Below are 20,826 nucleotides of genomic sequence, written 5' to 3'. Positions count from 1 at the left end.
GGGAGGAGGTAAGCTAGATAAAGTTCAAAATATTTTTAAGGTAAAGTTTTTTTTGAACCTCTATAAGGTAAAGTTATTAATTAAAATTATGAAAAGGAATATTTAGTTTTCTTTTTCATATATTTAGAGGAACGAGTTACTTGTTTTAATCTCCACCATCTAAATTAGATTTAACGTTAGACGATTAAATTCATTTGATTATTAAGGGTCAAATACATCGATCTTATAAAACAATCTTGACAAGATAAAATAATCTTGAGTAGTATTTCATGCAAGCACCAAAATGGTAAAATTGGGTAAATTTGTTAATATAAATAAATTTATTCCACTCCTATTTTGTAATTTTTACAAGCAATGGGTAAAATATGCTGATCGGATTCAAGCTTGGGATTTGTTTGTTTTACAAATATCAGTTAGTTTCATTTTCTATCAACAACTTCATATTTTATTTTAATCAACTTATATATAAAAATTCACTATTTAACATTACCATGTCTTTTTTTTTTTGAACCATAAAAATGAATATCATTGAATATCATATAAATGATGGACTCACGTCCATCTCAATAGTATTCACGAGCCATTTCGGTACAACAGTTGAAAAGAAATCTTTAGCATTGGAACATGCAAGCCTAGTTACCAAATGAGTTGCATTGTTCGCTAAACGAGGAATAAAAGCTAATTTAAAGATGAATTGGATCTTAACAACACTCGACAATCCTGTATAATCATTGCGAATTCAGAGATATCCTGTTTTCCAGATTGAATAGCATCGACCACAAGTTTAGCATCAGATTCGAACTCAACGGATATACATCCCATATTAGCAAGTCATATCAAACTCGTGCGAATAGCAAGAGCTTCAATAATGCTAGGTTCTTTGATACCTGGAATAAAACTGCTGCTACATAGTAGGAAGGCTCCCATTTCGTCTCTGATTACCGCGCTCATTCCGCTGCTCCTTAATTCTTTGAAAATTGCCCCGTCGATGTTGCATTTAACAAAACCTGGATTGGGTGACCTCCATTTCTGAATCAACGCAGGTTGCCTCACAAATCTGTTGGTCGAACTCTCAGGTTGCCCCACCCTGTTGTGCGACGAGGACGCCATGTTGTCGACAGCGACTGCCGATACTGGTTGCCGCTGTCCGTAATTGGTTCCAATGGTCCTCTGTTCCGTCAGCCTGCTTTGTCTGGGCGATACCTTTTGTTTACCATGTCTTTATTTATCATTTTACACAAACAGTTATTAGCAATCAATTAACTTTTACTAAACAAATTTATACAATCATATAGTCAAATTAGCTAACCAAAAAGGTAATCAATTAATATCTAATATAATCAGTTAACAGTTATTTGACAAATAGAAAGTATAGCGATATTCTGGTAACTTATATACAATTTGACACAATTTAACAGAAATATTTTCTACGAAAAATAATAGCATATAGGAAAATTAGATTCAGTGGAACTTATTTTTCTTAGCCTAAACACATTTTAAATATCCTAATGAACCCAATCTCAGATAGATTGGGGGTAAAAGTCTGAGCAAAAATTAATCACAAGGACACCGATAGGATATGAATGAATGAACGAACTGAATTTCATATCAGGAAAAGAAAGAAAGTTACTAAATATATTAGTAAGACATGTTTCTAATATATGTACTATTCAAAACGAAGGTCGCATCGACCGCTTAGGCTCCGCCTAGGCAGTCGAATCACTCCGATTTTCTTCGATTAGTTCATCTAGGTGTTTTTTTAGTTCCTAGGCGTTTTTTAGCCGCTTGGGCTCCGTCTAGGCCGCCTCGACGTCGCCTAGACCGTTTAGGCGGCGCCTAATCGACGATGAAGAAAATCATTTTATATTGTGACTCTATTTTTTCTTTATTATAATTCACTTTTGAGTTGTTTCAATGATATTGTTGTTAAAATGTTGATATTTACACATTTTTGAAGATATATGTTACAAATATACGTGTTTCCCTATATGTTACAAATTTCGGTTGAATGTCGTGTATATATTATTCGTTTTGATTCGAGTCTCACTTTTTGAACTTCATTGCTTTAAAATGTGTCTATAAATATTAAATAATTTTATAATATTGTTTTCCGATAGTATAATACATATTTTAATTCAATTTATATAATAATTTGTTGATTAATAAATAAAAAAATTAAAAAATATAAATCCGATTAATTCTCGCGGGCCCTGTCCACCCGATTAGCGCCTAGCATTTTTTACAATCTTGAATATATATAGACACGTCTTAAAGTTACGTTTTAAAGTCATGAAGTCTAAGAAATGATTTGGGCTTAAAGAATAATATTTATTTCTACTAGGTATTAGATCATACTGATATAATTAGTATGAAGCTTAAGATGTATTTTAATATTTATAGACACATTTTAAAGCAATGAAGTTCAAAAAGTGAGACTCGGATCAAAACGAATAATATATACATGACATTCAACCGAAATTTTACATTTTTCAATTGTTAATGCTAATTTATCATAAAACTTGTGCATTAATATTTATAAATTAGCTGAAATATTTGATTTTTTTGTCCAACTCGTACAAAAGACGATATATATATTTTTATTTAAATTTTGTTCATATCTAGTCATATGTTTGCATCTGTTACTAACTATTTATGACCGAGAAAACAGTTTGATTATTTATTTCTCAAATTGATCCAACTTGTCAACATCAGATAAAAGTTGCTCTTAGCTGTCAATGTTAAGCGTAAAATTGCACCATTTTATGTGTAAAATTTCTTTTGGCTGTAAACGTTACGGGTACTTATACACTTTATCCCTACTACAAATATTTAATACTATTTATGACCGAGAAAACAGTTTGATTATTTATTTCTCAAATTGATCCAACTTGTCAACATCAGACAAAAGTTGCTCTTAGCTGTCAATGTTAAGCGTAAAATTACACCATTTTATGTGTAAAATTTCTTTTGGCGGTAAACGTTACGGGTACTTGTACACTTTATTCCTACTACAAATATTTAATACATTTTTATGGACATGTGTATTTTATTATTTTCCAGGTTATATGATATGCAAGTATCATGTAGTATATTATAAGAAAAAAAAAGATGCATACTTGTAGTAATAATTAATAAAATCTTAAAATTATATTATAAGAAAAAAAAATAAAAAGTCTGTCAGACAACCGTGTGACCACCCCAAGTAGGCTGAGCCTGCAAGGGAACGATCCTCTACAGCCGGAGTCATCCCTAAGGACGATCAAACCGTTAATCACGCTTTGATCGCACGGTGATAATTCATCAACCAGATTGGAGTTCCTGTCTCCTTAGTGATCAAGGATACAGAGGTACGATCCTATAGAACAGATCCTGTTCAAATAAGGTCGTGGCAGGATGTCATCTTTCGTTTCATCATAAGGCGCGTACAAATGACTTTATTATCCGATGTGGGATTATTTGCTATTCCTATCTACATCCTCTTTGGGCCTGGGCCTGCGCTATTTATGTGAGAGATTATTTAAATCAAATAATTTTTTTATACTTTTTGTATTAAAAAATTGCTAAACTTTTCTTCTTTTCTTCACTATATTCATATTGATTGTTTGCTCTTGTAAATTACAATAATATCTTTGTGTTACTGTCCAAATATATTTTGGACTTAGGACTTTATTTTTCAATTTATCCGATTATTTGGTTCGTCAAATATTTTTTTATAAATAAATTCTCTTTTAATTAAAATTATCTTCATACATTATGACTCAAACTCGAAAACTCTAACTTAAATGATATGAAACTTTAACTATTTAAATTAATTTTAATTAGTGATATTTGTTTTTATTATTAATTGAACTGAATCAAATCAAATTTAAATTTTTAATTTAGCTATTTTCTCCAAGATATAATAAATTTAATTAGTTATTAAAATGTGGAAATTAAGCGTAACAATATAATTCGATAACATAATTTATAGAAATAAACCAATTGACATGACATGATTAAAATTATCATATTATTTATATTATATATAATCATATTAAACACATCTATATAATATAATATGATTTTGACACGATAACGCAGTATAACCTCTAATAAAAACGTGACTGAAATATAAATTTTGATCAGGACCGGCTCTAGGCCTAGATTAGGAGTGTGTCGGTCTAGAGTCCAGGGCAAAAGGGCCCAAAAAAATTTGGATGGACATCGAATTGATTGAATTGGGTGAATATTGTACTAATAAATGCTTAGTGTGAGTTTTGGATAAATGTTTGAGGTAATTTTGATTTACTTCACTTCAGTTGAATTATTCAATTCAACGAATGATTGTTGTTCAAAATTATTCAAGAGGTTGTGCGCTATATTTCTAACAAATGGGTATGGTAATGGAACTTCCCTCTTTTTTAAAATTTAAACAAAACGAGAATAGACATCAAATATAAAAGAACTGGAAGTCTTAAGGATAGATTTGGGTTAAAAGGGAAAAAGTTTACTTGATGTGTCACTGTTAATATCTCGGGTTAATACACATATTTGCTCATGTGTTTTCTCGGAAAAACAGATTTGCCCTTAAATCAAATAAACCCACAAAACTATTCCTAAATTTTTCACAAACCTTCAATTATACCCTAATCTAATAGAGCTTAAACGGCGTTCACATCAAACATGCTTGTCTCCAGAAAAACTTCAGAAAAGAACAACCAATCATAAACAGAAAAAAATATGCACATTCAATTTCGATTAAAAGCAAGTTAGTAGAACAGATTGGTCAAAATTCATTTTCATAAAAGTTCAATCAACCTAATAAAACGGCGTCTAAACCTCATAATTAATCCAAAAGCAATAGCAATAGAAAACAATAAGAAACCAAATGAATTTTGATTGTCGTCATCCAATTTTTCTGGAGACAAGCAGGTTTGATGTGAACACCGTTTAACAGCTCTGTTAGATTAGGGCATAATTGTAGGTTTGTGAAAAATTCAGGGATAGTTTTGTGGGTTTATTTGATTTAAGGGCAAATCTGTTTTTCCGCGCAAACACATGGGCAAATATGTATATTAACCCTAATATCTCAGTACTACTCTTTTGAAATCTTTAAGGCTAACTTTATTAGAACAACATGATAAAATTAGTCGTCGTTATAAGTTAAGCCTAAAGTAATGAAGTGATTTTTTAAATACAAAGTTGAGGGTTAATTTAAACTTTAGGTTTAGGGTTAATTTAAGCTGCAAGCCTATTCAAAATTATGGTAAATGCAAAATGATTTGAATATAACCAAATTGTGAAACATTTATTTTTATTTTTACATAAACAAAAGTATTGGGTGAACGTAATAATACGTGTTGAAACACCTTTCCACAAGATTTTGATTTGATAAAATCATCCATGATTAAGAGGCAATTAAATTTAAATGTTTTGATTTAATTGTACTAATGTGTTTGTTCAATATTGAGTGCAAAAATATATATATAAAGATAGACAGAACAAAGGTCAGCATAAGCAAAGCTGAGTGGAACGGAACTCAGCATAAAAGAAATAGAAGCTGAATGGAGTAGAACTCAGTCTCAGAAGTCTTCTTCAAAGTTGTCAGAACGGAGCTGACTAAGAAGGAACTCAGCATGGAAGTTGAACATTCGAAGATAACGAATGAAGCTGAGTGACAGTCAGGACAGCATGAAGGATCCGTTCACTAAAGGACAAAGTCTGCCAATCTTCTGCACCAATAATTGAAGCCTCGAAAATACACAGAAGACTAATTCCAAGAATCATGGGTCTATGGATTATTGGTAAAAGACAACTGGCACTAAAAGACAAGTCTGATGCAAGAAGACAAAACCTGACGCCTGAAGAAAACAGAGGAAGGGAATGGTGGAACATTCTGAAGCTGACCAGAAAATGTTCCCTAAAAGAGCCGTTTTGGACACAACGGCTAAACCAATTCAAATGATCCAATCTTCAGAAATTCATCTATAAAAGGACAATGATAGTTCTTGGATCATTTTCCGAAGTATCAAAAGAAAAATACAAGAGAGAAAATCTTGAAAGCACTCAAATACAAAAAGATCTTACACCAACTTTTCTATTCTCTGTGTAAATGCTAGATTGATTGTAATCATCTAAGGTGTGTTGAAACACCTTTCCACAAGATTTTGATTTGACAAAATCATCCATAATTAAGAGGCAATTAAATTTAAATGCTTTGATTTAATTGTACTAATGTGTTTGTTCAAAATTAAGTGCAAAAATATATATATAAAGTTAGACATGTCAAAAGTCAGCACAAGCCAAAAGCTGAGTGGAGTGGAACTTAGCATCAGAAGCTTCCTTCAAAGTTGCCAGAACGAAGCTGACTAAATTAGAAGACTCCTTCAGACTTATACAAACATAACGAAGCTGACTAAGAAGGAACCCAGCATGGAAGTTGAACATTCGAAGATAACGAATGAAGCTGAGTGACAGTCAGGACAGCATGAAAGATCCGTTTACTAAAGGACAAAGTCTGCCAATCTTCTGCACCAATAATTGAAGCCTCGAAAATACAAAGAAGACTAATTCCAAGAATCATGGGTCAATGGATTATTGGTAAAAGACAACTGGCACAAAAATACAAGTCTGATGCAAGAAGATAAAACCTGACGCCTGAAGAAAATAGAGGAAGGGAATGGCGGAACAGACTGAAGCTGACCAGAAGCTGTCTGCTAAAAGAGCCGTTTTGGACTTAACGGCTAAATCATCTCAAATGATCCAATCTTCAGAATTTCATCTATAAAAGGACAATGGTAGTTCTTAGATCATTTGCCCAAGCATCAAAAAGAAAAATACAAGAGAGAAAATTCTGAAAGCACTCAAATACAAAAAGAAATCTTACACCAACTTTTCTATTCTCTGTGTAAATGCTAGATTGATTGTTTTGTAATCATCTAAGGTGTTCTTTAGTTGAAAAAGAACAAGTGTGTGATCAATAGGAATATTGAGAGTGTTGAGCTGAGTACTTGGTTGTAAGTATTCAGTGGTAGAAAAATCTAAGTGCTGGGTTGTAGTACTTAGTAGGAGCTGAGTAGACGAATAGAGGACGTACTCTTGCATACTCACTGCCTTGTAAAGGGTTTGTTCTCTACCTTGAAAGAGCTCAGTATTGGATTGAAAATCCCAGGAGGAACTGGGGACTGGACGTAGGCAGAGAGGCCGAACCAGGATAAGTCGTGTTGAGTAACTTCTAAACCCTTTCTCTCAATATATATATATATATGTGCATGTGTTGCTTGTTGTATTTACTCAGCTTATAAAATTGTTAAAACTGAAACTGAGTAAATCTGAGTGCTAAGTTGGAAGCTGACCTTTCAAGTGTCAATTCCCAACTCTCAAGTCAAGCAGTCTTAGTCAGCATAGAACTAAAACTGTCTGACTAATCAAACGCCCGTGCTGACCAACACGCTGAGTTATCAAACTCTTAAAATAACATTAAGTCAGCATAATTAAAAGCGAAAAAGTTACATTAGTTCCTAACCCCCCCTTGGAACTAATTACTAGGGACCAACAAGTGGTATCAGAGCCTAAGCTCACTACTCAAAGATCTAACAATCTTGAGCTGATCCCTAAAAATGGGTGAGAATAGCACTCGTTTCCTCCCAGGAAACCAAACAACACAGATACTCCCTGAGGGATTATCAATCACTAGACCTCCCCTATTCTTTGGGTCTAATTATACATTCTGGAAGAATAGGATGAAGAACTTTATTCAAGCCATAAATATGAGTGTATGGCTTGCAATAGTTCAAGGTCCACATATACCTTATAAAACTGTTGATAATGAGAAAGTTATCAAGAGTGAAACTGAGTGGACAGAGGATGACCTCAGAAAATTACAAAATAATGCTTTGGCTATCAATATGCTTCACTGTGCTCTAGATGCTACAGAATACAATAAGATTTCAGGTTGTGAGTCAACACAAGAGATCTGGAAAAAGCTGGAAGTAACTTATGAAGGCACCAGCAAGGTCAAGGAATCCAAAGTGAACCAACACATGCGATTGTATGAGCTGTTCGAGATGACTGACAATGAGGACATCTCAGCAATGAATGCCAGGTTCACCAACATAATAAATGAGCTTAAAAGACTCGGTAAGAATTTCACTGAAGAAGAACAAGTGAAGAAGATCTTACAAAGTCTTCCCAAAAGTTGGCAAGCCAAGAAGACAGCTGTAGAGGAAGCTCAGGACCTGACCACATACAAATATGATGAGCTGATCGGTTCCTTGCTGACTCATGAAATTTCCATGAAAAACTTTGAAGCTAAAGAAAAATCTGAGGATAAGAAACAGAAATCACTAGTGATGAAAGCTGACTCCACAGAAGGTGAGTCAACTGATGATGAGGAAATGGCCATGTTTACTAGAAAAATGAAAAAGCTGTTTAGAAGAAATGAAAGAAATAGTAAGCGGCCATACAAGAGAGGAGACAGATATAAAGCTGAGTCCAGTGACACCAGATACAAAAAGGACAGCTCCAAGCCTGTCACATGTTATGAATGCCATCAAACTGGGCATATTAAGTCAAGCTGTCCTAATCTGAAGAAAGATAAGAATGGAAGCAAAAAGGCAATGGTGGCCACGTGGAGTGACAGTGATGAGTCAACATCATCTGAAGCTGAGCAAAATGAAACAGCCAACATATGTTTCATGGCAGATGATGGAGCTGACCAATCTCAATCTGAGCAAGCCGACCTCTCTGGAGATTCTGAGCAGGAGGAAAACAACAATGAGGTAACATCCTTACTTTTGCTTAGAAACGAAATGGTAAATGCCCTGAGTGACTTATATACACTAACTAAGAAGTGTAACAAAAGGATTAAGGCACTCAGTAGGCGCTGTGACGAGATTGGGGAGGTCAAGCTGAGTGACCTCCGATATCTCCTCCAGGACAACTCAGATTTACATACGAACATGGAAATCTTACATAAGTTTGTCACGGAGGTTCAAACTGAGTCAAAGAAACTTAGAAAGGATGTCACAACTTTACAGAACCAAATAAAAGGTTCAACTAAGAATAAACCACATGCTGAGTACTCAGGTACTGGTCAGCATAAACAGTTTACTCAATGTAGCTGTTGTGGGAAGAAAGGACACACAAAAGCTGTGTGCTGGCATAACAAACAGACTGTCCAATGTGACTTCTGTGGTAAGAAAGGTCATACTACCAAGGTATGCTGGCATGCTCAGCACAACAATGCTGACCACAATCAACATCACCCTCAAAGGGTAACTATGTGTGACTTTTGTGGTAAAAGTGGCCATACTACAAAAGTATGTCGTCACAAGTTAAAATATGACTTTGCACATGTTTACACTAACAAGAAAGGACCCAAAATGAATTGGGTACCTAAAAATGAATAGTTTAAAATGCAGGTCAGCTTGACATGCGTGGAGAAATCAAAACTTTGGTATATAGACAGCGCATGCTCAAGACACATGACAGGTGATGAAACTCAGTTCATCACATTAGAGCTTAAACGAGGAGGTAGTGTAAGCTTTGGAGACAACAAGAAGGGCAAGATAGTTGGCTCAGGAACTATCGGAGGTAACCCTAAAATTGAGTCAGTCTCCTTAGTTAAAGGTCTCAAGTATAATCTTCTAAGCGTAGCTCAGCTTTGCAAGAGTGGAAGGAAGGTTATATTTGATGATACTAAGTGTCAAATACTCGAGGGAAAAACAAATGATTTGATTTTAACAGCCCCTCGGGTAGAAAATGTTTACATGTTGAGTTTGGAAAAGGAATTTTCAAAAAGTATATGCTTGGTGTCAAAAGAGGACAACTCCTGGCTATGGCATAGGAGACTTGGGCATGTCAGCATGGACCTCCTTGCCAAACTAGCTAGAAAGCAATTAGTTGAGGGATTACCCAAATTAAATTATGAAAAAGATCAACTTTATAATGCTTGTCAGCAAGGTAAACAAATCAAAAAGTTATTTCATAGCAAAAAGGTTGTCTCAACCAAAAGACCATTGGAATTACTACATTTGGATCTTTTCGGACCTATCCAGCAACTCAGCATGGGAGGTAAGAAATTTTTCTTAGTTATTGTAGATGATTTCTCTAGGTATACTTGGGTCATCTTGCTGAGTAGCAAGGATGAGACATTTGAGATGTTTACCACATTAGTCAAAAGGCTTGAAAATGACAAAGACCTAAGAGTAGCTCACATTAGAAGTGATAATGGTGGAGAATTCAAAAACCAATTGTTTGATGAATTTTGTGAAAAGAATGGTATTGACCACAATTTCTCTGCCCCTAGAACTCCTCAACATAATGGAGTTGTTGAAAGGAAGAATAGGACAATAGTAGAAATTGCTAGGACAATGTTGAGTGAAAATAGGCTTCCAAAGTATTTTTGGGGAGAAGCTGTCAATACAGCATGTTATATATTGAATAGGGCATTGGTAAGACCTATATTAAAGAAAACCCCTTATGAACTTTGGAAAGGACGAAAGCCCAATATTGGATACTTTCGTGCCTTTGGGTGTAAATGTTTTATACTCAACACTAAGGATAATCTGGCAAAGTTTGATGCCAAAGCTGACGAAGCGATCTTTTTGGGATACTCAACAAACAGTAAAGCATATAAAATTTATAATAAAAGGACCCAGGTAGTAGAAGAGTCAGTCCATATAGATTTCGATGAAACTGACCCTGCAGGAAGAACAACTCAACACACAGAGGAAGAACCCAACTTCCTGGTATGAAAGGTTGACCAACTTCCTGCTGACCAGGAATTATGTCAGAGAAAAAGCTGGCACAATCGTGTTCATTAAGAAAAAGGGTAAACATACCCTACTTGCACAAATCTATGTAGATGACATAATATTTGGTGCTACTGACGAATCTTTGTGTCAAGAGTTTAGCAAACAGATGCAGACTGAGTTCAAAATGTCTATGATGGGAGAACTCAGCTTCTTCCTTAGACTTCAGATAAAGCAAGGTAAGAACGGCATCTTCATTAGTCAGTCCAAGTACACCAAGGAGATGTTAAAGAAATCTGATATGGAAGATTGTAAGCCCATATCAACCCCTATGGGTACTGATACTGTCCTATGCAAAGATGAGAAAAGTAAGTCAATAGATAGTAAACTTTATCGAGGTATGATAGGCTCCTTACTTTATCTCACTGCTAGTAGACCTGATATACAGTACTCAGTATGTTATTGTGCAAGATATCAAGCTGACCCGAGGGAATCTCACTTAATTGCTGTAAAAAGAATTTTTAGATATTTGCAGAGCTCAGTTGATGCAGGTTTATGGTATCCAGCCTCAAATGACTTCACACTCATAGGATACACTAATGCTGACTATGGACGGGATAAGCTAGAGCGTAAGAGTACTTCAGGAGGATGCCATTTCCTTGGAAGCTGTCTAGTATCCTGGTTCAGCAAGAAGCAGTCATCAGTTGCTCTGTCTACAACTGAAGCTGAGTACGTTGCTGCTGGAAGCTGTGTAGCTCAAGTCCTATGGATAAAGCAATATCTTGAGGATTATGGAGTAAGAACTGAGACAATAGAGATCAAATGTGACAACAAAAGTGCCATTGATCTATCCAAGAATCCTATTCAACACAGCAGGATGAAGCATGTCAGCATAAGGCATCACTTCATCAGAGATCACGTACTAAAGGGTGAGATCAAGCTGACTTATGTACCAACAAATGAACAGCTTGCAGATATCTTCACCAAGCCTTTGGCTCGTGAACAATTTAACATACTAAGGGAAGCTATCAGTATGTCTAATCCTCTTCAATAATTCTAAATATTTGAATAAATGTTGAGTGATTGTCATGCTGACTGATATCAATCTAGTAACTACTGCACATTGAGCTTAATAGTCTATGCTGAGTAGATACAAATGCTGAGTAAATATTCTGTGCTGAGTAGATAGATATATTGAGTAATCACCTTATGCTGAGTGAATGTACATGTTGTGTGATGAACGTATGTTGAGTTACTAAGAGATAGGAAATCCATCTACGTAGAATTAAATGCTCAGTATCATAAACGATTCATATTCTGGAAAACTGAGTAAATGCCCACTTGCACCGATAAACAATGACATGTGTAACAAATCATACCTAGGAAAACGCAAGTAATGATGAATCCTCATGCACCGAACCTGTCATAAATGGCAGAATCTTTATCGATTAAAGTCCCAAGATGAAAACGGCTAGTTCATTAATGACTCAAAACTCTATAAGTAGTGGAAGGATCCCCACTCATTACTCTTTACGCTTACGATCTTCTGAAATCGAATTCTCCTCTCTCCCTAAATCTTAAAAACCTTCCTCGGTAACAATGGCTTCCGGCAAGAACGAAATCCCTAACCTCACCACTCAGCCTGGCCATGTTGGTCCCTGGTAATTAGTTCCAAGGGGGGGTTAGGAACTAATACAACTTTTTCGCGTTTTAATTAAGCTGACTGGAAGTTATTTTGAAAGTTTATTAACTCAGCTTATGGTCTGCTTGGTGAGATATGTTTGAAGACAGCTTTAGTCAAATGTTGACTAAAGTTGTTTTCTTGTGAGTTGAGAATTGACACTCTTGGATGTCAGCTTCTAACTCAGCACCACTTACTTACTCAAGATCAGCTTAGGCAATTTATATGCTGAGTAAATAAAGTAAACAACACATGCAATTATAAAAGAGAGTTTAGAGATTACTCAGTATCACTTATCCTGGTTCGGCCTCTCTGCCTACGTCCAGTCCCCAGAGTCCTCCGAGATTTTTGAATCCAATACTGAGCTCTTTAAAGGTAGAGCACAAACCGATTACAAGGCAGTTGAATATGCAAGAGTACATTCCTCTATTCGTCTACTCAACTCCTACTAAGTGCTACAACCCAGCACCTAGATTTCTCTACCACTGAAATGCTTACAGCCAAGCACTCAGCTTAACACTCTCAATATTTCTATTGATCACAGACTTGTTCTTTTTGAACTAAAGAACACTTTAGATAATTACAAATCAATCTAGCATTTACACATAGAATAGAAAAGTTGGTGTAAGATCTTTTTGTATTTGAGTGCTTTCTAGACTTTCTCTCTTGTATTTTTCTTTCAATGTTTCGGTCATGATCCAAGTTCATCGATTGTCCTTTTATAGAAAGAAATCTGTAGATTTGATCGTTTTGAAATGTATTAGCCGTTAACACCAAAACGGCTCTTTTGGGGAACAATTTCTGGTTAGTCTTCAGACTGCTCCGCCATTCTCTTTTACTGTTTCCTTCAGACGTCAGGTTTGTCTTCTTGCGTCTGGCTTGTCTTTTTGTGCCAGTTGTCTGTTTCCAATAATCCAACATCCCATGACTCTTGGAATTAGTTTTTTTAGGTGTCTTTGAGGTTCCAATTATTGGTGTAGAAGATTGGCAGACTTTGTCCTTTAGTGAACAGATTCTTCATGTTGTCCTGACTGTCACTCAGCTTTGTTTGTTCTCTTCGAATGTTCAACGTTCATGCTGAGTTCCTTCTAGGTCAGCTCCCTTCAGTTTAACCTTTCCTGAAGAAGTCTTCAACTTTAGTCAGCTTCATTTTGCTTCTTAGTTTTACTCCACTCAGCTTCCATTCTGTCATGCTGAGTTCCGTTCTACTCAGCTTTGCTTGTACTGACTTTTGTCCTGTCTTTACTTTATATATTTTTGCACTCAATATTCAACAAACATATTAGTACAATTAAATCAAAGCATCTAAATTTAATTGCCTCTTAATCATGGATGGTTTTGTCAAATCAAAATCTTGTGGAAAGGTGTTTCAACAAACTCCCCCATTTTGATGTTGGCAAAATACATAATTACGGAACTCAGTTATAAGTTACCCCATGATTGATATTTTTGAAATGACTCCCCCGTAAGGGTTGCATACATTTTGTCTTTAACTTTATTCTAAACCTTCCAAGATCTAATTTAATCAGACTTAAGACATTTGTGTGTACTGACTCAGTTTTGGAAGGATGTTGTCTCTCAGTTTATTTTTTGGTGTTAATGTGTTAAATCTTTTTGATTTGTTTGTTCAAACTTGATTAGTCAGATCAGGAAGAAAACTAATACTTGTTATATTGGATTAAACAACAACAACAACAACAAAAAAAACATATTAACCTAAACAACAAGCAACCATATGTTCAAAAACAGAAACAGGATATGAAGCTAAGTCTTTGGACACTGACTAAGCCAATTTTACTTCTTCTTTCTCTGAGCTGAGAGATCAGCGTGAGCAATGCCTTTTCCTTTCTCTTTCCCTTTGCTTCCAGATGCATTACCTGCAGGCTGAGGCTGAGTTCCTCCTTGACTTGTCTCCCCCGTTTTGCCATCATCGGGTTTGTAGAGGAAAGTTTCATTTCGTGCTGCAGAGGAGAGATAATGGGAGTAGCGTTGAAGCCTTTTGGTGCTTTCACCCAAGCCATCAATAACTGGGACACTATCGTCCTGGATATGCCTAGGAACCCGAAGAGAGTTACTGATCATGCTGAGGAGGCATTCATGAGATTTGCTCAGGCAGGTGAGTGAGCCTGTGATCTGTCCAAAAGCTTGATGGAACAGTTTCAGTAGAGCAGAATCATAAAACATGCGCTGGCCATTGTTGATGCACATTGCCTTCATGATAGCTTGTGAGAAGCTCATGAGTTCAGTGTTGGATATGGGATCAACATCCATCTGGGCTCTGTCGATGTTGAGTAGTCTGACTGCTTCACTTAATTGGTCAATAGTACACTGAGAAGAGGAGGATACTAAGTCACGTGTACTGGTCAGCTCAGTATGAAGCTGGGTGAAACATTTTTGAAGTTCAGCAGAGGTGACAAACTCAGCATTGGTGGGTGGACTTAATTTGGTCAGCTCAGTATTCAACTTGGTAAAGCAGTCTTGCAATTCAGCAGACATAGCAGACTCAGTATTGGCAGTTGCGCTAGAGGTGGTTAGTTCCGCTGTTAGCTTAACAAAATAGTTTTGAAGCTCAGTGGAAGTGACATACCCTAGATTGACTTCTGACAGTTGGTAAATTTTGTTGGTCCCTGGTAATTAGTTCCAAGGGGGGGTTAGGAACTAATATAACTTTTTCTCGTTTTAATTAAGCTGACTTGAAGTTATTTTGAGAATTTATTAACTTAGCCTTTGGTCAGCTTAGTGAGATATATCTCAGGACAGCTTTAGTCAGATGTTGACCAAAGTTGTTTTCTTGAGAGTTAAGAATTGACACTCTTGGAGGTCAGCTTCTAACTCAACACCACTTACTTACTCAAGATCAGCTTAGGCAATTTATATATGCTGAGTAAATAAAGCAAACAACACATGCAATTATAAGAGAGAGTTTAGAGATTACTCAGTATCACTTATCCTGGTTCGGCCTCTCTGCCTACGTCCAGTCCCCAGAGTCCTCCGGGCTTTTTGAATCCAATACTGAGCTCTTTAAAGGTAGAGCACAAACCAATTACAAGGCAGTTGAATATGCAAGAGTACCTTCCTCTATTCATCTACTCAACTCCTACTAAGTGCTACAACCCAGCACCTAGATTTCTCTACCACTGAAATGCTTACAGCCAAGCACTCAGTTTAACACTCTCAATATTCCTATTGATCACAGACTTGTTCTTTTTGAACTAAAGAACACTTTAGATGATTACAAATCAATCTAGCATTTACACATAGAATAGAAAAGTTGGTGTAAGATCCTTTTTGTATTTGAGTGCTTTTGAAACTTTCTCTCTTGTATTTTTCTTTCGATGCTTCAGTTGTGATCCAAGTTCATCGATTGTCCTTTTATAGAAGGAAATCTGTAGATTTGATCGTTTTGAAATGTCTTAGCCGTTAACACCAAAACGGCTCTTTTGGGGAACAATTTCTGGACAGCTTCAGACTGCACCGCCATTCCCTTTCTCTGTTTTCTTCAGGCGTCAGGTTTGTCTTCTAGCGTCTGGTTTGTCTTTTTGTGCCAGTTGTCTGTTTCCAATAATCCAACGTCCCATGACTCTTGGAATTAGTCTTTTAGGTGTCTTCGAGGTTCCAATTATTGGTGCAGAGGATTGGCAGACTTTGTCCTTTAGTGAACGGATCCTTTATGCTGTTCTGACTGTCACTCAGCTTCGTTTGTTCTCTTCGAGTTATTCAACGTTCATGCTGAGTTCCTTCTAGGTCAGCTCTGTTTTGTTTAACCACTCTTGAAGAAATCTTCAACTTTAGTCAGCTTCGTTTTGCTTCTGAATTTTACTCCACTCAGCTTCCATTCTGTCATGCTGAGTTCCATTCTACTCAGGTTCGTTTTGTTTAACCGCTCTTGAAGAAATCTTCAACTTTAGTCAGCTTCGTTTTGCTTCTGAATTTTACTCCACTCAGCTTCCATTCTGTCATGCTGAGTTCCGTTCTACTCAGCTTCGTTTGTGCTGACTTTTGTCCTGTCTTTACTTTATATATTTTTGCACTCAATATATAACAAACATATTAGTACAATTAAATCAAAGCATCTAAATTTAATTGCCTCTTAATCATGGATGATTTTGTCAAATCAAAATCTTGTGGAAAGGTGTTTCAACAAACTCCCCCATTTTGATGTTGGCAAAATACATAATTACGGAACTCAGTTATAAGTTACCCCATGATTGATATTTTTGATATGACTCCCCCGTAAGGGTTGCATACATTTTGTTTTAACTTTATTCTAAACCTTCCAAGATCTAATTTATTTAGATTTAAGACATTTGTGTGTACTGACTCAGTTTTGGAAGGATGTTGTCTCTCAGTTTATTTTTAGAGTTAATGTGTTTAACCTTTTTGATTCGTTTGTTCAAACTTGATTAGTCAGATCAGGAAGAAAACTAATACTTGATATATTGAGTTTAAGCAACAAAACAAAAAAACATATTAACCTAAACAACAAACAACCAAGGATTTAAAGACAGGATATTAAGCTAAGTCTTAAGTTAGAAGCTAAGTTAAGGGATTACCCAAATTAAAGTATGAAAAAGATCAACTGTGTAAAGCTTGTCAGCAAGGCAAACAAACTAAAAAGTCATTTCATAGCAAAAATATTGTCTCAACCAAAAGACCATTGGAATTACTACACTTGGATCTTTTCGGACCTATCCAGCCACTCAGCTTGGGAGGTAAGAAATTTTCCTTGGTTATTGTAGATGATTTCTCTCGGTACACTTGGATCATCTTGCTGAGTAGCAAGGATGAAACCTTTGAGATGTTTACCACATTGATCAAAAAGCTTGAAAATAACAAAGACCTAAGAGTAGCTCACATTAGAAGCGACAATGGTGGAGAATTAAAAAACCAACAGTTTGATGAATTCTGTGAAATCAGTGGTATTGACCACAACTTCTCTGGTCCTAGAACACCTCAACAAAATGGGGTCGTTGAAAGGAAAAATAGAACCATTGACGAAATAGCTAGGACAATGCTGAGTGAAAATAGGCTTCCAAAGTACTTCTGGGGAGAAGCTGTTCACACGGCATGTTACATACTGAATAGGGCTCTAGTTAGACCTATACTTAAGAAAACCCCATATGAACTTTGGAAAGGTCGAAAGCCCAACATTGGATACTTTCGTTCCTTTGGGTGTAAATGCTTTATACTCAATACAAAAGACAACCTTGCTAAATTTGATGCTAAAGCTGACGAGGCGATCTTTTTAGGGTACTCAACAAACAGTAAAGCATATAGAGTATTTAACAAAAGAACTCAGGTTATAGAAGAGTCTGTACATGTTGAGTTCGATGAAACTGACCCTACAGGTAAGTCAGCTCAGCCTGAAGAAGATGAACCAGGCTCAGCTTCCGCTGATCAACCAGAAGCCTCTGTGTCAACTATACAGGAGCTGACCCAAGGTAAGCAAGAAATTGAAATATCATTTGCTGACCAATCTATTCCTGTAGAGATTATAGAAACACCTCTTCCAAACAACTCAACATTGCCCAAGGAAATAAAGATCCCAAGAGGACATACAGAACAAGCCATTCTTGATGCCGCCAACAACAAATTAATGACCAGAGATCAGCTTAGAAAATACCTCAGCAATGTTGCATTCATCTCAATACATGAGCCAAAGAACTTTGCTGATGCTGAGCAAGATGAATATTGGATCAATGCTATGCAAGAAGAGCTTGACCAATTTACCAGAAATGAGGTATGGGATTTAGTACCTAAACCTAGGAATCAAAAGCCCATAGGAACCAAGTGGGTCTTTAGAAATAAGCTAGATGAGCATGGAAATGTGATTAGAAACAAAGCTCGACTTGTAGCCCAAGGCTATAGTCAGCAAGAGGGTATAGACTATGGAGAAACATTTGCTCCTGTTGCTAGATTAGAAGCTATACGTATATTGTGTGCCTATGCTAGTTACATGAATTTTAAACTATATCAAATGGATGTGAAAAGTGCATTTCTTAATGGCTTTATAAACGAAGAGGTATATGTTAATCAACCTCCTGGGTTTGAAGATCCAAAATTTCCAAACCACGTTTATAAACTCAAAAAGGCCCTGTACGGCCTAAAGCAAGCTCCAAGAGCTTGGTATGAGAGGTTGACCAACTTCCTGCTAACTAGGAACTATGTCAGGGGAAAAGCTGACACAACCTTGTTTATTAAGAAAAAGGGTAAACATACCCTACTTGCACAGATATATGTAGATGATATAATTTTTGGTGCTACTGACGAATCTTTGTGCAAAGAATTCAGCCAATAGATGCAAACTGAGTTCGAAATTTCCATGATGGGTGAACTCAACTTCTTTCTTGGACTTCAAATCAAGCAAGGTAAGAATGGCATCTTTATAAGTCAGTCTAAGTACACCAAGGAAATGTTAAAGAAATTCAGCATGGTAGATTGCAAACCAATATCAACCCCCATGGGTACTGATACTGTCCTATGCAAGGATGAGAAGAGTAAGTCAGTTGATAGTAAGCTCTATCGAGGTATGATAGGTTCTTTACTCTATCTCACTGCTAGTAGACCGGATATTCAATACTCAGTATGCTATTGTGCTAGATATCAAGTTGACCCCAGGGAATCTCATCTAACTGCTGTAAAAAGAATTTTTAGATACTTGCAAAGCTCAGTTGATGTAGGTCTATGGTATCCAACCTCAAATGACTTCAAACTCATTGGATATACTGATGCTGACTATGGACGAGATAAGCTAGAATGGAAGAGTACTTCAGGAGGATGTCATTTCCTTGGTAGCTGCCTAGTATCTTGGTTCAGCAAGAAGCAATCATCCGTAGCTCTGTCTACAACTGAAGCTGAGTACGTGGCTGCTGGAAGCTGTGTTGCACAAGTCCTATGGATAAAGCAATAGCTTGAGGATTATGGAGTCAAAACAAAGACAATAGAGATCAAATGCGACAACAAAAGTGCCATCGATCTATCTAAGAATCCAGTCCAACACAGCAGGATGAAGTATGTTAGCATAAGGCATCACTTCATCAGAGATCATGTACTAAAAGATGAGATCAAGTTGACCTATGTGCCAACAAATGATCAGCTTGTAGATATCTTCACAAAGCCCTTGGGACGAGAACAATTCAACACACTAAGGGAAGCAATTGGTATGTCAAATCCACCCTAACTAAATCTGTATTGAATAATTGTCATCTGAGTGGAACTTTGAATAATTGTGCAAATGCCATGTTGATCTACTCCCTACTAAGCTTGAAAATGAAAAAGCCACCCTATGCTGAATTGACATATATATTGAGTGATGATACTGAGTAGGCATAAAAGCTGAGTAAACATCCTATGCTGAGTAGAAAAACATATTGAGTAATCACTCTATGCTGAGTAAATACACATGCTGAGTGAGTAACGCATGTTGAGTTAATTAGAGATAGAGAAATTATCTTCACAAAAGTTAGGCACTCAATATCGTGGATGCTTCGAATTCTAGCAAAACCTAGTAAAAACCCACTCGCGAAAAGTGAACCTACACGTGTAACCTCTGGCACCTTGGGAAGACACGCATTAATGGCAAATCCCATGCGCCGAAGATGTCATAATTGACAGAATTTTTGTCGGTTGAACGTCCCTAGGTAAAAACGGCTAGTTAATGATTAAGGGCCGTCGTAAATTTATATAAAAGTGGAAGAATCCCCACTTTTCATTCCTTACGACTGTAATCTCCCGAAATCAAACTTATTTCTCTCTAAGAACTTCAAAACCTTCAAAAATGGCTTCCGACAAAAACAAAACCCCTAAAACTCAAACCACAGACAAACCCACTGACCATGCGGGTCCTTCGACGGAAATAGAAAGGAAAATGATCAAGGTACACTCAAAGGTCAACAATCTGGAGGTTTTAAAATGCCAATGGTTTTCTCCAAGTTTTGTCTCATCTGAGAAACCATTCTGTGAATGGATCGAGAAGAACAAGTGGAAAGGTCTCTTCTCTCTTTCAGGAACAACCTAGCCCAGGTTAGTACGGGAATTCTACTCGAATCTACGTGTTGATGCAGATGACTGTGACTATTTGGAGACCACTATTAAAGGTCAGAAAATCGTCGTAACCCCTGCCTATCTAGCCACATTGCTAGATTTACCAGACGAAGGAATTCAATTTAGAACGAAAAAGGAGAAAATACCAAAAGCCACAACTGAGAAGCTAAAGGGGTTCTGTAAACCCAAAGATCATAAGGGTGAAATACTCAGCACCTGTATGTGTAAATAACAGAAGATGGTCCACTTCATGCTGACCAACTTTATCTTCCCCAAACTCAGCTCAGCTTCATCCGCATCAAACTTCGAACAGTGCTTCATCTGGCACATGTTGACCTGCACTCCGTTCAATCTTCCCGTCTTTCTAGT

General features: G+C 36.5%; 1 non-coding gene across 1 annotated transcript; it reads right to left on the bottom strand.

Annotated features, from left to right (window-relative positions):
• Nucleotides 1–3,171: 3,171 nt before the first annotated feature.
• On the bottom strand, nt 3,172–3,387 carry LOC136204485 (small nucleolar RNA U3). Its single transcript, XR_010675327.1, has one exon. It is a non-coding gene; the product is annotated as a small nucleolar RNA U3 (small nucleolar RNA).
• Between the last annotated feature and the right edge of the window lie 17,439 nt (nt 3,388–20,826).

Source organism: Euphorbia lathyris, chromosome 8, assembly GCF_963576675.1.
Source record: "Euphorbia lathyris chromosome 8, ddEupLath1.1, whole genome shotgun sequence".
NCBI lineage: Eukaryota > Viridiplantae > Streptophyta > Magnoliopsida > Malpighiales > Euphorbiaceae > Euphorbia > Euphorbia lathyris.
The sequence above is the reverse complement of the archived record's forward strand: the minus strand, read 5'-3'. Positions and strand labels throughout refer to the sequence as shown.